Genomic DNA, 18,802 nt, shown 5'->3' on the forward strand with positions numbered 1-18,802 from the left:
ATACAGAGTTAGAACTGACTCAAAGGCACCTAACAACAACAGGACTAATACTTTATTATGCTTCAAAGTCTTGCCTGACAAGGTGACTCTGTCTCGAGAGTCCCCTTTTGCTCGATAGCGATTATGATGAGAGCCAGATGGCTGTCCTAATCAAAGTGTCAGAGGGTCTGCTTCACGGAGCAAGCAGTACTGAGCAGCACAGGACATGACTGTTTTATCAAGAGAGCAAAACTGAGGGAGAGTCATGTATCCCCAGACTTCCCAAAGGAAAAAAAATCTCTCAGAAACAATATAGAACCACCATAATTATGTAAAATATGCTAGGTAAACTGTGAAGCAAAAGCTATTACATTCTGCAGCAATGTGTGAATCATAAATTTTTCATTAACATAGAAGAAAAGTACTAGGAATAATTTGGCAAAAAAATCACTGAAATGATATTTCAATCCTATCAACTTGTGGAGACACCCTCAACCCCTACCTGGTACATGCTATGTCTAACCCTCCCCCTCCAAAAGTTAGTCATGCTATGTGTTGTGCCTTTGGAAAAAAAAAAAATTTTTTTCCTTTGAAGATGGCAGAGTAAATATTTAGTGGTCTAAAGTTAATTAAAAGTTCAATACAAGAGGTTAATTTAAATAAATTCACTGAAATTCCTGAGATTTCATTTTATTTAATATCATCTCTATCAACATTATTTTATAATTATTTAATATTTATAATCCCACATATGTGATTGCCAAATATTGGTCATTTTACTGATCTTGATTCTTTTACTTGGTATTTTATTACCAGATATAGTTAGTTCCTTCTTCTTCTTCTTTTTTTTTTTTCTTTTTTTCCAAATTCTGTAGGTTACAAGTTTTTATTGAATCCTTTGGAAAAGTCAAGCAACTGATTTACTCTGTTTATCTCTGAGATTCTCCTCTTTAGTCATTTGCCTTCTTTCTTATGAACTCTGGGAGATGGTAGAGCTCTCTCTATTCAAGTTTGATTTAGAAATTATTAATCTTGTTTTCATAGAATCTTAGGATTCCTGAGAATGTGGCAAATTTATATGTGACTCTCTTCCTAAAGAGAGCCCAGGAAAGCCCATGGAAGGAAGAGGGAGGTTGGTGGCTACCTCAGAACTTAGTAAGTATTCTGAGAAATCTGTAATAGTAAAATAATAATAATAATAATAAAGTTAGGACTGCAAGTAGATCCAAAACACCAGCCCAGAGAGGAAGAAAGTAGGACCCTATGTATGGATGATAGTCTGTGGGGAAAATCTTTCTAGTTCTCACCACCACGCTCCCACTCCCCCCACTTTCCCACATAGCCCTGGGCAGAACAACACGCACTGCCATTGTAGGGCAGAAAAACAGCAACCTAGCCCATCTCTGGAGCTGGGTTGGGAATTGGGTACTAATGTGTAGTGATGTCTTGGTGTTTTACCCAGATTGCCCCTCCAGGATGAGGCACTCAACCTGTAGTTCTTGGGAGAGTTGGTGGCTGACTACTCAGCTGAATCCCTCTCCTGGTCTTCTGTCAGCTGAGTGCTAATCTACATCTCAAAATCTGCTTCCTGGAGAACCTAACTTGTTATATAATGGTTGCAGTTTGATTTGCTAAGTCACAAATCTCTTTACCAGCCCCATCTCTTGGACTTGGGGGTGGCTATTGGAAAAAGGAAGTCAATGGTATAAGGAGGCCTCTGAAGGGCTGTATAAGGATTGTCTAGTGATTTAGGCACAAAAAGAAGTTGTTGAGCCCAGACTAACACCAGAGACTCTGTGAGTAGTGGAACATCTGCATTCACTCCTCAAATTTCCAAGGAGAGACACAAGCCAAGAGAGGGGTCCTTGATAGACCAATGATGATATCATAATCTGATTATGATTATTTCACCTGAGATTAAAAAAAAAAAGGAGGGGGAAAAAAAAGAAAAAAGAAATCCATTTTTAACTTTAGTTGGTCAAATCAATCTGTTTTTACACTTAATTGTTTATGCTTGCTCTGAATATGGATTTGAAAATGGCTCCATAGCCAAATTGTCCTGTAAATGCTACAAATATTCAAATTTGCAATTAGCCATTTTGTTAAGAAAATCAGCCTTTTTTCAACTCCTTGCAACCCTGACAAATACTATTCTTTTCAGATGAAAAATGTATTTCAATACAGGAAAACAAATCAGAGTACAGTTTACTGAAGACTGTGGTATTTCACAGAAGAAATTGTGGCTTCCAAATGAGTCCATAAATCCAAAATCCCTTTGGAAAGGAGAAGCCATCAACCTCAGATAAGCATTTACATAACTGATGTATTTTTGCAGATGGTAAGGTCAGGCAGAAATGGAACTGGGAATTTTGTACCAAAGTGGACAGAAAAGTCCTTTACATGAAGTGTCGCCATTGGAGCAGGCTGGTCATACCAAATATGTAACTACCAAATGGGAATAGGCCCTGTTCAGGTCCCTTGCTAAGGGGCTAAGTGGAGACACCTGTCCCCTCTAGTAGTTGGGTTACCATGGCTGCAATACCTCTTTTAAACTATACCTAAAAAAGATGCTTATCATGACTTTAAATGAATATTCAGAAAAGTATGCTATGAGATGCTGCACAATTGACTGTTCACTTTACTAAATAGTAAACTAAAAAAATGTGCAAATAATATATAGATAAAACTATACTATATGGTTGGGGTTATCTGCTTAAGTTTTCTCACTTGATGTGATAAAACACTAAGTTGGGAGAAGCTAAATAAAAATTTTTAATGTTTTATTTTTTTCTTTTAAAATCAACTTTAAAATTACATACCAAAAATGCACCCATTTTAAGAGTACAGTTCAATTAGTTTTAAAAAATGTATACACTATGTAACCATCACCCAAAAAGTTCCAACTTGCCCCTTTGTGGTCAACCCTTTCCCGCTCCCAGGTCCAGGCAACCACTGTTCCACTATCTGTCACCACAGAATTGTTTAGCCGGTTTTACAACTTCATACAAATGGAATTTTAAAGTTTATGTTAATTAATGTCTAGCTTCTTTTGTTCAGCATGCTTCTGAGTCATCCATATTGTTGTGCACATTAGTAGCTTGTTCCTTTCAATTGCTGAGTGGTACTCTATTGTATGAATACACATTTTGTTTATACCATTGATCTATTGATGGATATTTGGGTTGTTGCCAGGTTTTGACTAATATGAATAAATCTGCTATGAACATTTACGTACAAGTCTTTATGTGAACATAATTTTTAAATTTTTTAAACATTTATTTTGGAGTAATTTTAGATTTACAGAAAAAAAGAATGAATGTGTGTATAAACATGAATTCATAATGATTTCTTCAGTCTGATTAGACACATAGTCTATGTGCTTGCTCCTATTGTATCACATATCTCAATTGTGATTTTTTGTTTGCTTCTTTAATCCTTTACATCCTTCTTTACACTATACATTTCCTATGGGCAGTGGCAGTGTGTTGTTCTCTGATATATCCTCAGGAGCCGTCACAGTGCCTGGAAGATAAATATTTGTTTAGTTAAAAAAAAAGAATGAATGCAATTATCACCGCTTTTATTTTCTTCACAAGACTAAATAAACCAGTATTTATCAGCATTTTTATTACAATTCAAGTCTTTGAATTTTTCAATCTGTTGTCAATTCAGCAGTGTAGGAGGCCACACATAGAGAAATGATAAGTTAAAAAGCATTTTTATCAAACAAGACAACATTTTCAGTGCTCTCATTATATTACATGACACAAAAAAGAGCAATAATAGCTTAACTGGCCACCTACATAATGAACCTGGGTCCTTCTTGTCAAAATGAACTTGTAGGACTATATGGAATGATATTGCAACCATAATAGCAACTGAGAAAGATTGAAGTCCCAGAACTCATAAAGAATAGATGAGACATAAATTGGAAGCAGGCATGTGTGGCACCCATATTTAAAAGGAGCAGAAATGAATTAAATAGGTAAAAATGAGATCTGGTAAATTGCCTGTCAGATAGCTAAGACCACTGCAGCAGGAATCATCTTAGAATCATTACGACAGTGCTGCACATAGACTGAGAAACGGCATGAATAGTGGCTCCTTATATTTAATTAGGAATCGTTTTAGTTGAACTGAAAATTTATAGTTGTTTTTGGTTTCAAGGTCCAAAGGTACATAAGTACAGGTTTCTCGAAGGCACAATAATCTCTCTCCTCTGAAATGTATAGTCAGTTAGACAAGCCCATGTATCATACCTTTGAAAGTATTTGACCAAATAATTTCTATCTAGCTTAGTGGCGTGGAGAGAGTGCTGTTTTGAAACTGCTTAAGCATAGTTTAAATCCTGTCTCCATTAAGTACTAGCTGTGTGATCTTTGATGAGCAAATTACACAACTATTCTTGATTTTCTTATCTATAAAATGGGAAAAGTGTATTTACCTTAATGGTCTTCTGAGATAATACTTGGAAGAAAGTACAGAGTAGATTTTCTTATTTAGAGCAGTTGTCCGCAAAAGAATCACAACAGTTGTAACTATTCCTGTATTCTTTACTCATTCCTGAATACTTTCTTTCTCTACCCCTTGTTGTTGTGTGTGCTGTTGCGTTGATTCCGACTCATAGCAACCCTATATGACAGAGTAGAACTGCCCCATAGGGTTTCTTAGGTTGTAATCTTTATGAGAGCAGATCGCCAGGTCTTTTCTCCCACGTAGCTGCTGGTGGATTTGAACTGCCTACCTTTTGATTAGCAGCTGACACTTAATCACTGCACCACCACTGCCCCTTAATCAAAAACCAAACCCATTGCCGTCAAGTCAATTCCAACCCATAGCTGACCCTATAGAACAGAGTAGAACTGCCCCATAGTGTTTCTAAGGAGTGGCTGGTAGATTCGAACTGCCAGTCTTTTGGTTAGCAGCCAAGCTCTTAACCACAGCACCACCAGGGCCCCTCTCTATCCTTTAGGAAACAGAAATGTTTCCCAATAGCAGAAGTGTCCCCCTGAATATATTGCATACATAATAAGAAAATAAGATCAAATGGGGTGTCATGGATTAAACTGAGTCCCCCCAAAACATGTGTCAACTTGGGTAGGCCATGATTCCCAGTATAGTGTGGTTGTCCTCCATTTTGTGATTTGATGTAATTTTCCTATGTGTTGTAAATTCTAATCTCTGCCTGTGGTTAATGAGGCAAGATTAGGTTATGTTAAAGAGGATTAGGGTGGGATGCAAAACCCTTACTCAGGTCACAGCCCTGATTCGATGTAAGGGGAGTTTCCCTGGGGTATGGCCTGCATCACTTTTTATCTTACAAGACATAAAAGAAGAGGGAAGCAAGCAGAGAAATGGGGACCTCATACCACCAAGAAAGTAGTGCCAGGAGCAGAGTGCGTCCTTTGGACCTGGGTTTCCTGCACTGAGAAGCTCCCAGACCAGGGGAAGATTGATGACAAGGACATTCCTCCAGAACCAATAGAGAGAGAAAGCCCTCCCCTGGAACTGGCAGCCTGAATTCAGACTTCTAGCCTCCTAGACAGTGAGAGAATAAATTTCTGTTTGTTAATGCCATCCACTTGTGGTATTTCTGTTGTAGCAGCATGGAATAACTAAGACATGGGGAAATCTATTTTCCTTTCTTCTTTCTGTTTCCTATTCTATCATATTCACTGAGCATGTGGACCAGTTCTTATATCCGTAACTACCTATGTTATTTTCACCATACAACTAGGGCTAAAACAAACCCTTAAAAGGCCAACCCTTGTTTGAAAACAAACCAAAAAAACTGCCATAGGTTCCTGATTTCCGGTTCCTGATATTAATAAGCTTCAAGCTTAATGATTTGAGTTGTATAAAATGTAAAACTAGTTGACGCTACTGGTAGTTATTAACATTTTGGTGTGAATCAGTTTCCTATTCTTTCTTGGGGGCTGCTTTTAATAGCAAAATTGCAGAGAACACTGGTGGAGAAGGAAGGGGTCATCCTTTTGGAAAGAGACTAGCAGTGCTGAAGGCCAACAGCCTACCATAGTTGCTGAGGATTCCTGTTGGTTTCCCCAAAAGGTGCCATATGACACTGCTATAGATCCCTCTATTCACAGAATATTTTTTATCCTGTTTCAATAAAACATGTACAGAAATTGGTAACAAATTATGGGATTACAAAAAATTAAGTTAGCATTCTATGGAAAAAATTATACAGCTGTAACTTTTCACTGTTTCCCATCAGTGTCTCTCAAGTTAGTACTGTTCCTTTTTTTAGAATGATTGAAAACAGACTGGTTTATTTCTGTATTTCCCCTTCGTTTGACCCATATTTCAGGTAAAGACATATCTAGGTAATTTCTATCCATGTTTTATTATGTAGCCTTGGGAGCATTGCATGTTAGGAGTTGAGGTTGAATCAAAGTCTGCAACACCTGGATTTGGCACTTCAATCATACCTTCCATTTTCTCATAGCACTTTATCATCCACTTCTGTTGCTTAGATGTCAGAGATGCCTTCTGTATTTTCAAATCTCCAAATCTTCTTTTTATGTGTTGCAATTAAGTGCAATCATATGGCACATACCTTATGCCTCCTGGTTGTCTGGTTCTATAAGAATACAAAGGATCATATTTTGTATGTATTGTGAATCTCTTAACCACATTCAACTGTGTATACATTTTAGCAAAGCATCAACAATATATTTCATATATAATACATGTTGTGGATTCAATTGTGTTCCCCCCTCAAAATGTGTGTCAACTTGGCTAGTCCATGATTCCCAGTATTGTGTGATTGTCTACCATTTTGTCATCGGATGTGATGTTTCTATGTGTTGTAAATCCTACCTCTATGGTGTTAATGAGATGGAATTAGCAGCAGTTATGTTAATGAGGCAGACTCAATCTACAAGATTAGATTGTGTCTTAAGTCACTCTCTTTTGAGATGTAAAGAGAGAAGTGAGCAGAGAGACATGGGGACCTCATACCACCAAGAAGGCAACGCCGGGAGCAGAACACATCCTTTGGACCCTGTGTTCCTGTGCTGAGAAGCTCCTAGACCCAAGGGAAGATTGATGATAAGGACCTTCCTTCAGAACCAACAGAGAGAGAAAGGCTTCCCCTGGAGTTGGCACCCTGAATTCAGACTTCTAGCCTCCTAGACTGTGAGAGAATGAATTTCTCTTTGTTAATGCCATCCACTTGTGGTATTTCTGTTGTAGCAGCATTAGATAACTAAGAAAATATATAAGTCATTCGTGCTGTTTATATGTAATGAAGGCAAGATTGTCAGTCCTGGAGAAAATGGAATGTGTGATACACGAATTTCCCAATGCTATTTTTTTTAATTGACTCAATATCTGAGGAAAGGATAAATGTAACAAATGTCATGAACAATTTTTAAAAATGTGTACTAGCATTTCAAATCAAGCTACACAAATAATTGACTAAGGACTCATCTGCAGTTTCCTAGTGTCTGATTTGGAGCCCTGGTACAAAGTGGTTAAGAGCTCAGGCTGCTAACCAGTAGGTTTGGCAGTTTGAATCTACCAGCTGCTCCTTGGAAACCCTATGGGGCAGTTCTACTCTGTCCTGTAGGGTCCTATAGGGTCAACTATGAGTTGGAATCAACTCGATGGCACACAACAACAACAACAGTGCCTGATTTGCAACTGCATTTGTAGTCAGTAATTTTTCACTTAAAACTTAGCTACTAATTAGTGATCAGTATTTCCTATACTATAATCACAGAAAAATGATGAGTTTGTAATCTTCAAGCCTATGGATAGTTTGCTATTCTTTCCCTTCTCACCTTTCCATGTAGCACGCCCGCATACCTCTCCCCTCACATTCCTATATGCCCACCCTATCCCAACCCCTACGCACATTGGGAGGATTGGGGTCTCTGATGTCTTTTCAGAAAATCTCTGGAGATTTTGATGAACACAGGTGTCCCTGGATTTCCACACGATGCACTTTGTTCTGATGGATGTTTCGCATTAGTGGGGAGAGGGACAACCCTATTTTTCTGAAATATAGGTTTCTGATCAGTTTGTTTTTTTTGTTGTTGAGTGCCGTTGAGTCGATTCTAACTCATAGTGACCCCATGTGACAGAGCAGAACTGCCCATAGGGGATTCTATGCTGAAATCTTAATGGGAGCAGATCTCCAGATTTTTCTCCTGAGGAGCTGCTGGTTGGGTTTGAACTGCCAATCTTTCCGTTATTGCACATTTAACCATTGCACTATCTGATCAACTTGATGGAGGTAAATGACATTGCCAGGACTCATGTTGTGAGAGCCTGTAATATGCTAGTAGAGTGACCCACAGTCCCAGTTTGCTCGTGACTGTCCTAGTTTTAGCACTGAAAACCCTAAATCCCAGGAAACCCCTCAGTCCCAGGCAGTCATCAACAGTTGGTTATCCTATATACTTGGTCCTATGCTATGTTATGGAGAAAAGAAGCCAAGATTCAAATGTTATTTATCCACGTTTACCCCTTACTCACTGCTAACTAACATTTATTAGGCACCTACATTCGTCCAGGCAGATAGTGCTGGGTCAGCTGTCATTGCTTTGGGGGAGCGCTCTCTGATGTCCACTCTCAGGCAGTGTCTTAAATGCTTTTTTCTATTTTCATATTTCTATAGCAATTTGTATAAATACATTTTTGGTATTAATCTTTTTGAATTTTTTTGCTTGTCTCTCAGTGACACTAAAATATGAACACTTCAAGAACAGGGGCAGTGTTGGTTCACCTCTGCTCTCTCCGTTACAGAACTGACACACAGAGGGTGAATGAGCAGTGTCAGAATGTAACTACTGAGGCTAGGGGACTGGAATGACATGTCATTTATATGATGTGTTTCTCTCTCACCAAAGTATTTCTGGGTAACATAGTGTTGTTGTTGTTTTTGTTTTTTTTCTCCCTAATCTGAAGAACTGTATGGATTTAAAAAACAAAAACAAAAACTAAAAAACAACATAATCATTAACGAAAAGTGGCATTAGAATCACGACAAGTGTCAGTTTCCTACAGAGCTTGCGATACTCCAGAGATCAGTAGGATTTGAAATTTTACTGTCAGTTTTTAATTACCATCTCTTTTGTCATGGATTGAATTGTATACCCTCAGAATATGTGTCAACTTGGTTAGGCCATGATTCCCAGTATTGTGTGGTTGTCCTCCATTTTGTGATTGATGTGATTTTCCTATGTGTTGTAAGTCCTACCTCTATGATATTAATGAGGTGGGATGGGCAGCACTTATGTTAATGAGGCAGGACTCAATCTACAAGATTGGATTGTGTCTTGAGCCAGTCTCTTTTGAAATATAAAAGCGAGAAGCTAGCAGAGAGACATGGGGACCTCATACCACCAAGAAAGCAGCACTGGAAGCAGAGTGCGACCTTTGGACCTGGGAATCCTGCTTGGAGAAGCTCCTAGTCCAGGAAAAGATTGATTACTAGGACCTTCCTCCAGAGCCAACAGAGGAAACCTTCTCCTGGAGCTAGCACCCTGAATTTGGACTTCTAGCCTACTAGACTATGAGAGAATAAACTCTTGTTTGTTAAAGCCATCCACTTGTGTTATTTCTGTTATAGCAGTACTGAATAGTTAAGACATCTCTTTTAAACAATCTGGTTGGATTTTCTTAAAACTAATATGTCCTTGAAAATATTGCAATATTCATATAATTTCCCTAGCTTTTATCTACACTGACTGAACTATCTTGCCTGAGACTAGATTTACAAAATGGATCTAACATTTTTTGGGGGAAGTAATAGATGATCCTGATTAGGAGGTTTACTCATGAAATGTATTCAAATGGAATGAATGAATTGGAACCTTAAAGAATTTCCATTAGTTTAGGACTAAATGCTTTTCAATTTGACAACATTAGCCAGTTGTCAAATTCCCTCACTTCTTGAAGGGGATAGTACTTATTCTGAGTATTTAAAGCTAGACAAAGGAATAAAACACCACAATCAAACAACTCCATCCTCATTTATAATTACATTTGCTGCATGGGATATTATGGTGTTTGATCATATTATCACCGCCAACATTTGGTTACACCACTGGTCCCACTGCATAGAAAGAACCCATTTCAACCAAGATCATTGAGTGTCTAGGTGCCAAATAAGGTGCTAGGTTGGCAACCCAAAGATAAAGAAGAGTAGTCATTTCCTTAAGGAGCTGAATATCTACTATGGAAGACAGATATGTAAACACATCGTGTTGTTGTTGTTGTTGGATGCCATCAAGTCAATTCGAACTCATAGCCACCCCATGTGTTATAGAGTAGAACTGCTCCATAGGTTTTCCTTGGCAGTAATCTTTATGGAAGCAGATCACCAGGACTTTCTCCTGCAGAGCTTCTGGGTGGGTTCAAACTACCAACATTTAGATTAGTAGCTGTGACAGTTAAAGTTGTGTGTCAACTTGGCTGGGCCATGATTGTCAGTGGTTTGGCAGTCGTATGATGTTGTGATCACTTCCATGATGAGATTTGATATAATGTGATCACCTCCATGATGAGCTCTGCTGTGAGCAGCCAGTCAGTTGAAAGGGAGTTTCCTTGGGCATGTGCCCTGCATGGAATGTAAGTGGACATTCTGGCAAGGCTCTTGGGCTTTTGCTCGTTCAGGACCCTGCAGCTGGCTCTTGTTCATCTGAATTCTGGTTCTTGGGACTTGAGCTAGCAGCTTACCTGCAGTCTTGCCTGCTGATCTTGGGATTTGTCTATTTTCCATCTTCAGTCTTTGCAGCCTGTGAGCAAAAGCTCTGCTCTCTGACCTGCCAATCTTGGGTTCACCACCTCTGCTTCTACGTGAATCAGAAGAAGCCTCATTCCTGACCCACAGACTTGGGATCTTCCAGCCTCTACAACCGTGTGAGCCATTTCTTTGATATAAATCTCTCTACATATAGACTTATGTGCTTTACTGGCTTTACTTCTCTAGAGAACCCAGCCTAAGACATTAGCTGAGTGCTTAACCACTGCACCACCAGGGCTCCTTAAACGCATCATAGCAAGACAGTATGAAGCTTCTTTTTGCTTGCTTGAATGAAGTTCTATGGCTCAAGATAGGAAAGAAGTAACCTTTAACTACAGAGGAGAGAAAACCATCTTATTTGGTGACAGGCTTACGAGATAGTATGATCCAGGGCTAGAAAAAGAAAGTATAAACTTAGAATGTGGTGAGAGCAGATTCTCAATAGAATAACATGATCCGAGGACATTGCCGGACAAATTTGGGAAGGGAAATCATAAAGGAGTCTGTAAAGAGAAGGAGCAGCAGAGAAACATAAATATATAAGGTGACCTCAGGGAGATGTGTGAACTACTGGAATGAGGACTAGGTTTTGGGGGAAGAAATGTGTGTTCTGAAAAGGAGCAAGTGTGCTGCTTAAATACAATTTTTATTCTGAATGAGTAGGGATGCATAGTAATATTTCAGCAGGCATAGATTGAACGAGAAGTACTCCAGTGAGTTGGAGAGACTCAACTCTCATCTTTAGTAGAGAAGATTTTAAGAAAGATAAAGCTTTCATGAACTAAAAAGTAATCATAACCCCAGGAAATAACAAAGACAGAGAGTTATTATTTCCTTCACTTCTTGTATAAATGAGCAAGAACTTTCACTCCTAATCAGAAACATACCTACTTATTGTGATACCCAGAAAGCCCTAAGTCCTTTGATTTGCACATTTTTTGGCAGGAAGGCAGGTTCAGACAAGGGGAACTGAGATTGTTGATTGTAGTTCTTCCCTAAATTGTAGCGGTTACAATTCAGGCCATTCTCCACTAAGCTCATTGCCATGTGCAGCCCTTGGAAAGTAAACCATTTTACAATTATATTTGAACTAGATGGAGCTAGGAGAGTCACAGATGTTTTCAGATTTAAAAATTAATCTTTTTTCTTGAACTTTGAAATAGGGCCTCTGTATTAGTTTCCTAGGTAGGGCTGGCATAACAAATTACAACAAGCTGGGTGGCTCAAGACAACAGAAATTTATTCTATCACAGTTCTGGAAGCTAGAAGTCTGAAATCAAGGTATTGGCAAGGCCATGCTGGAAGGCGTTAGTAAGCAATCCTTCCTTGTCTCTTCCTAGCTTCTCATGGTTATTGACAAAACTTGGTGTTCCTTGGTCTGTAGATGAATCACTCCAATCTCTGCCTCTGTCTTCCGCTATCTTCTTCCTTGTGTGTGTCTGTGTCCAAATTTCCCTCTTCTTATAAGAATGTCAGTGGATTTAGGGCCCACCTTAATCCAGTATGACTTCATCTTAACTTGATTACATCTGCAAAGACCCTATTTCCAAATAAGGTCACATTCACAGATACCAGGCGGTAGGTCTTCAATATCTTTTGGGGGGACGCAATTCAACCCACAACAGTCTCATCAGTCTTAGAAAAACACTTTAACGAAGCTACCATCATCTTCTAAATCAGAACAGTGTGATTGAGTTAATTACTGTAGATTAGAAATAATGGGGCCAGTCCACCCTGCACAGGGAGCTTAAGTTGGACATAATCAGAGCTCCTAGTGTCTGCTCACAGGCACAGTGGAAGCCCACACAGCTGCAGTCTGTGCTGAATGTGTCTTAGGTGGGACTCAAAGTGGGAGAGCATTGGTAGTGGGCTGAGAGACAGCAAGATAGCCAGCCAATCGCTGTTCGCTATAGCAACTCTCCAGCCCCATTATCACCTGTGCTGTGTTACTCTGCAGAGTACTGCTGGTGTAGTGGTTAAGAGCTTGACGGCTAACCAAAGGGTAAGCAATTCAAATCCACCAGCCACTCCTTGGAAACCCTATGGGGCTGTTCTACTCTGTCCTATAGGATCTGTATGAGTTGGAATCGACTCAATTGCAATGCATTTAGTTTTTTGTTTTGTTTTGTTTTACACAAACTTCAGAGCCAGAACTCAGGCCTACATAGCAAAAAAAGAGGGAGACTCTTCTGTTTCTATGCATGTCATTCCAGAAATTCAATCAAATATTGTTGAGCTCTTTGTGCCAGGCAGTACACTAGCCACTGGGAACAAAACAATAAAATATGGCAGTGTTTTTACTGTCAAGAATCTGAAGCATAGTGGGTGATATAGGTGAGAAACAAGAAATGACTTTGTGGCATAAAAGGCAAAGCACAGAGAGCCAGAAGATCAGCTAGATGGGACTCTTAAACTTGTCTTTGGGTAATGAGGAAAGCCTTCCTAAAGGTAGTGATATCTAAGACAAGACATAACGAGTTAGTCAAGGAGAATTTGGAAAAGGGTCCTAAGCAAGTCAAAGATCAAGAGATTAAGGCACATGCAGTTGAGAAACCAGCTGCAAGTAGACCAATGTGGCCAGAACTCAGAGTGCGTGTGAAGGCCCAGCCCAGGTTTTACAGCTTCAGGCATGTGTGACTTTTCTTCTCAAATGAAATTAGGAAAGCCTGACTTTGGGTGCTGGAGGCTGGACATGAGCTGAGGGTTGGATCCAGCGTACATGAGTCAAAGTTAATCTGACATAGAAAAAGACAGTGTATTTATGCTAAGTCAGACTCTTTAAAGGAAGATGACACAAGTCAGGGAAATAAAATAAAAATGCCAGCTCTGAAGATCAGGGTTGTGAATGGGAAATGGAGGCAAAATCAGGAACCTGAAGGATCAGAGCAGGAGCAGTTTAGGAAAATTAGTGGAAGGTCTCTATAACTGCTACTATCACTCTCTGTATCTTCTAATATAGCAAGTGCAGGCTCCGTACAGGTGCCAGGTTGGTTAAAAACTGAGACAGATGCTGATATCTGATACTTTGTTGGTTTCATTACTTTATTGTTATTCCTACTTTGCCTCTTAATAGAATATGTCCCCTTGCTTACTTGTTAAAACACCATCGGTGGTGGGTTGGAGCCAGTTTGTAGGAGCTCTCTAGAGATGATTGTTAAATATTCAGGAATTTTGAAAGGTAGTTGTTAAACCATTAGTAGCTTGAAATTAGCCATGGTGGGAGTATTTACACCATGGAAGTTGGAAAATAGTATAAAACAGGATTTTTTGTTTTTGTGCGCCACCCCCCTCCCCCGCCACCGCCCGCCCTGCTGAAGGAGCCCTGGTGATGCAGTGGTTAAGAATTCAGCTGCTAACCAAAAGGTCAGCAGTTTGAATCTACCAGATGCTCTTGGAAACCCTATGGAGCAGTTCTACTCTGTCCTATGGGGTCACTGTGAGTTGGAATCAACTTCCCCAAAATCTACTTTACCAGCGTATTACTGATATTACACCATACACCATGCACAACAATCCTGTGAGATCCACGCTCTTGAGATTCACATTTTGTAGATGAGGAAATTGAGGTGCAGAGAGATTATGTAACATTTCCAAGGTCATAGTTTGTGAGTGGAAGAGTTGGGTATCACACCCAGTTGGTCTGATACGAGAACCATGGTTCTGAACACAGATATATGGCTCTCTCCATTTCAAACTGCCATTTTTTATAATCCTTTTCTTTTCATGGAGAAAATATTTATGAGAAGGCTTTTTCTCTATGTACTTAGGAGAATACATCTATTTTCTTGTGAGGAGGAGTCTTTTTAAAAGACCAAATTTGTGTGTTTTCTTACCTTTAAGTGAAGTGACAAGACAGGGAAAAGGCTGAATGTACAAATTACCCTCAACTCCCTTCCTGTATGCCCAGATTAATTTACTAATATCTTTATTTAAAAAGTTCTATTTAGCACCTTCTTTGTGCGAGACATTGTTCAAAATGCTGGCGATAGAGTGAGAGCTTATATTTTAGTGAGGTAAGAAAGACATGTGCCAAGAAATTAATAATGTTATTTATATATCTAAACATGTCATAGAAAACAATTGGGTAATGGGATGGAGACAAGGAGGGATATAAGTAAAGAGATGGAGGCAGCCACATGATGATATGCAGAAAATGTTCCAGGCACTGAGAACAGCAAGAGGAAACGTCTTGGGCTGCTGGGAGCAAGCTGGTGAAGTGTGAGGGCTTTGAAGAATGCCAGTTTCACGAGGTGGAGAGTGGTAGGAGAGACAGAGGAGAGCTGATCAAGAAGGATCCCACAGGCCATGGGAGTGACTTTGGATTTTATTTTAATGGTAGTGGGAAACCACTGAAGAGCTTTAATGGGGTCTAACATGGAATACGCCATTATACTGATATAATTCAGTAAATTTTAATTAAGCCTCTACACATGCTTAGCACCGGGCTAAATAATTTTCAAATAATCACTCAAAAGATGAGAAAAAGGAGTTTAGTGCTTTTCCCTATTTCCCTCCAAGCTGTTCACTTGTTCTTATTTAAATCATTCTTTCATAGAACACTAACTCCATAACTGCATTTCTAGACCACAAATTCTTCTCCACTGATAGCTACTTATCAATCCTAGACAACCACCTGGCCATCACCATGGGTGCCGTAACATAATGCAATATGGTCTGTCTGGTCTCAACTAGAATAAACACTGTGAAACACCAAATGGTGGGCAAAATTTAACTTAGTTTCTAGAAAATCTTCTTAAAGATACATTTGAACTAACGAGGTGTTCAGTCATCTGAATTCAAGCATTCTGTGTAAAATTGGCCTGGGAAAATATGATCTCCAGGGATATTCTTACCTTGAGCCAAAACCAACTTGGGAATTTGACCAAAAATGAATTCAAACTCTCACCAGGGTGGTAACTCCTATAGACGCATTTTTAATCAAACAGACTCTTTGTTTGAGAAGTCCTGTGATTGGGGTGTTAACGTCCTTCTCATCTAGCAGTACCCTAGAATTAGTGGTAAGGAAGGACAAGCTGACCTCTCATTCTCACTCCAACAACACATGTTAAGAAGCCTATGCTGTTAGGAGTGCTTATGTAGCCTGGTGACTGGTTGAGATTTTCTTCGTGCTCCAGACTCCAGAAAATCCCAAACCAAAAAATATCCCCTAGAAAGGAGTTATTGAACACATATGTACAGCAGGCTGGACATTAGACCTCATGTAGAAACCAGTTATGAGGCATTGGTGGTTCAGTGGTAGAATTCTCTGGAGACCCAGGTTCTATTCACTGCCAATGCATCTCATGTGCAGTCACCAACCATCTGTCAGTGGAGGCTTGCATGTTGCTGTGATGCTGAACAGGTTTCAATGGAGCTTCCAGACTAAGATAGACCAGGAAGAAATGTCTGGCAATCTATTTCCAAAAATTAGTCAATGAAAACCCTATGGATCACAACAGTCTGAACAGCAACTGATCATATGGAAGGTGAAGAACCAGGCAGCATTTGGTTTGGTTGTGCGTAGAGTCATCATAATTCAAGGGCAGACTTAACAGCAGCTAGAAACAACAGAAACAAATTAAGTGTCAAGGTAAGGCATCTGTATCAGTTAGCTTTTGACAATAATAAATTACCTCAAAACTTGATGGCTTAAATAGATGCACACATCAAAAAAGAAGAAAGGGAGAAAATCAAAACATTAACTACACAATTCGAACAAATAGAGAACAGCAAAAAAAGCCCACAGCCACCGGAAGAAAGGAAATAATAAAGGTCAGAGCAGAAATAAATGAAAGAGAGAACAGAAAAACAATAGAAAGAATCAACAAAACCAAAAGTTGGTTCTTTGAAAGGATCGAAAAATCGACAAACCACTGGCCAGACTGGTGAAAGAAAAACAGGAGAGGACACAAATAACCCAAATAAGAAATGAAATGGGGGACATTACAACAGACCCAACTGAAATAAAAAGGATCATAACAGAGTATTATGAAAAACTATACTCCAACAAATTTGAAAACCTAGAGGAAATGGATAAATTTCTAGAATCACACTACCACCCAAACTACCACATAGTGATGTTGAAAATCTGAACACACCCATAACAAGAGAAGAGATTGAAAAGATAAAAAAAAAAAAAAAAAAAAACTCCCAACAAAAAAAAAAGCCATGGCTTTACTGGAGAATTCTACAAAACATTCAGAGAAGAGCTTATATCGATACTTCCTAAATTATTTCAGAACATAGAAAAGGAAGCAACACTTCCGAATTCATTCTATGAAGCTGGCATAACCCTGATACCAAAACCAGGCAGAGATGCCACAAAAAAAGAAAATTACAGACCAACATCTCTCATGAATATAGATGCAAAAAATATCAACAAAATTCTAGCCAATAGAATTCAGCATCATATCAAAAAAATTATACCCCACTACCAAGTAGGATTCATACCAGGTATGCAAGGATGGTTCAACATTAGAAAATGAATCAACGTAATCCACCACATAAATAAAAGGAAAGAAAAGAATCACATGATCATCTCAATTGATGCAGAAAAGGCATTTGACAAAGTCCAACACCCATTCCTGATAAAAACTCTCAATAAAATAGGTACAGAAGGGAAATTTCTCAACATAATAAAGGGCATCTATGCAAAACCAACAGCCAGCATCATTCTTAATGGAGAGAGGCTGAAAACATTCCCCTTGAAAACAGGAACAAGACAAGGATGCCCTTTATCACAACTCCTATTTAAGATTGTGCTGGAAGTTCTAGCTAGAGCAATAAGGCAAGAAAAAGAAATAAAGGGCATCCAAATAGATAATGAAGAAGTTAAACTCTCCCTATTTGCGGATGATATGATATTATACATAGAAAACCCAAAAGACTCCATGAGAAAACTACTGGAACTAACAGAAAGATTCAGCAGAGTAGCAGAATACAACATAAACATACAGAAATCAGTTGGATTCCTATACACCAATAAAGAGAATGATGAAAAGGAAATCAGGAAAACAATACCATTTATAATAGCTCCTGAAAAAATAAAATACTTAGGAATAAATCTGACCAGGGATGTAAAAGACCTATACAAAGAAAACTACAAAATAGTACTGCAAGAAAACAAAAGATATCTACATAAATGGAAAAACATACCATGCTCATGGATAGGTAGACTCAACACTGTGAAAATGACAATTCTACCCAAAGCAATTTACAAATACAATGTAATCCTGATCCAAATACTAACATCATTCTTTAAAGAGGTGGAAAAACTAATCATTAACTTTATACAGAAAGGGAAGAAGATGTGGATAAGGAAAGCACTACTGAAGAAGAGTAAAGTAGGAGGACTTTCACTACCTGACCTCAGAACCTACTATACAGCTATGGTAGTCAAAACAGCCTGGTACGGGTACAATGACAGATACATTTACCAATGGAACAGAATTGAGAACCCAGATATAAACTCATCCACGTATGGTCACCTGATCTTTGACAAGGGCCCAAAGTCCATCAAATGGGGAAAAGACAGTCTTTTTAACAAATGGTGCAGGCAAAACTGAATGTCCATCTGAAAAAAATGAAACGGGACCAATACCTGACACCATATACAAAAACTAATTCAAAATGGTCAAAGACCTAAATATAAAGCCAAAAACTATAAAGTTCATAGAAGAAAAAATAGGATCAATGCTAGAGGCCCTAACACATGGCATTAACAGGATACAGACCATAACCAACAACACACAAACTCTAGAAGATAAGCTAGATAACTGGGATCGTCTAAAAATCAAACACTTATGCTCATCAAAAGACCCCACCAAAAGAGCAAAAACAGAACCTACAGACAGGGAAAAAATTTTTGGATATTAAAAATCAGACAAAGTTCTAATCCCTAAAATCTATGTGGAAATCCAACACCTCTACAATAAAAACACAAATAATCGTATTAAAAAATGGGCAAAGGAAATGAACAGACACTTCACCAAAGAAGACATTCAAGTGGCCAACAGACACATGAGGAAATGCTCACGATCACTAGCCATT

Source organism: Trichechus manatus, unplaced genomic scaffold, assembly GCF_000243295.1.
Source record: "Trichechus manatus latirostris isolate Lorelei unplaced genomic scaffold, TriManLat1.0 scaffold00094, whole genome shotgun sequence".
NCBI classification, from domain to species: domain Eukaryota; kingdom Metazoa; phylum Chordata; class Mammalia; order Sirenia; family Trichechidae; genus Trichechus; species Trichechus manatus.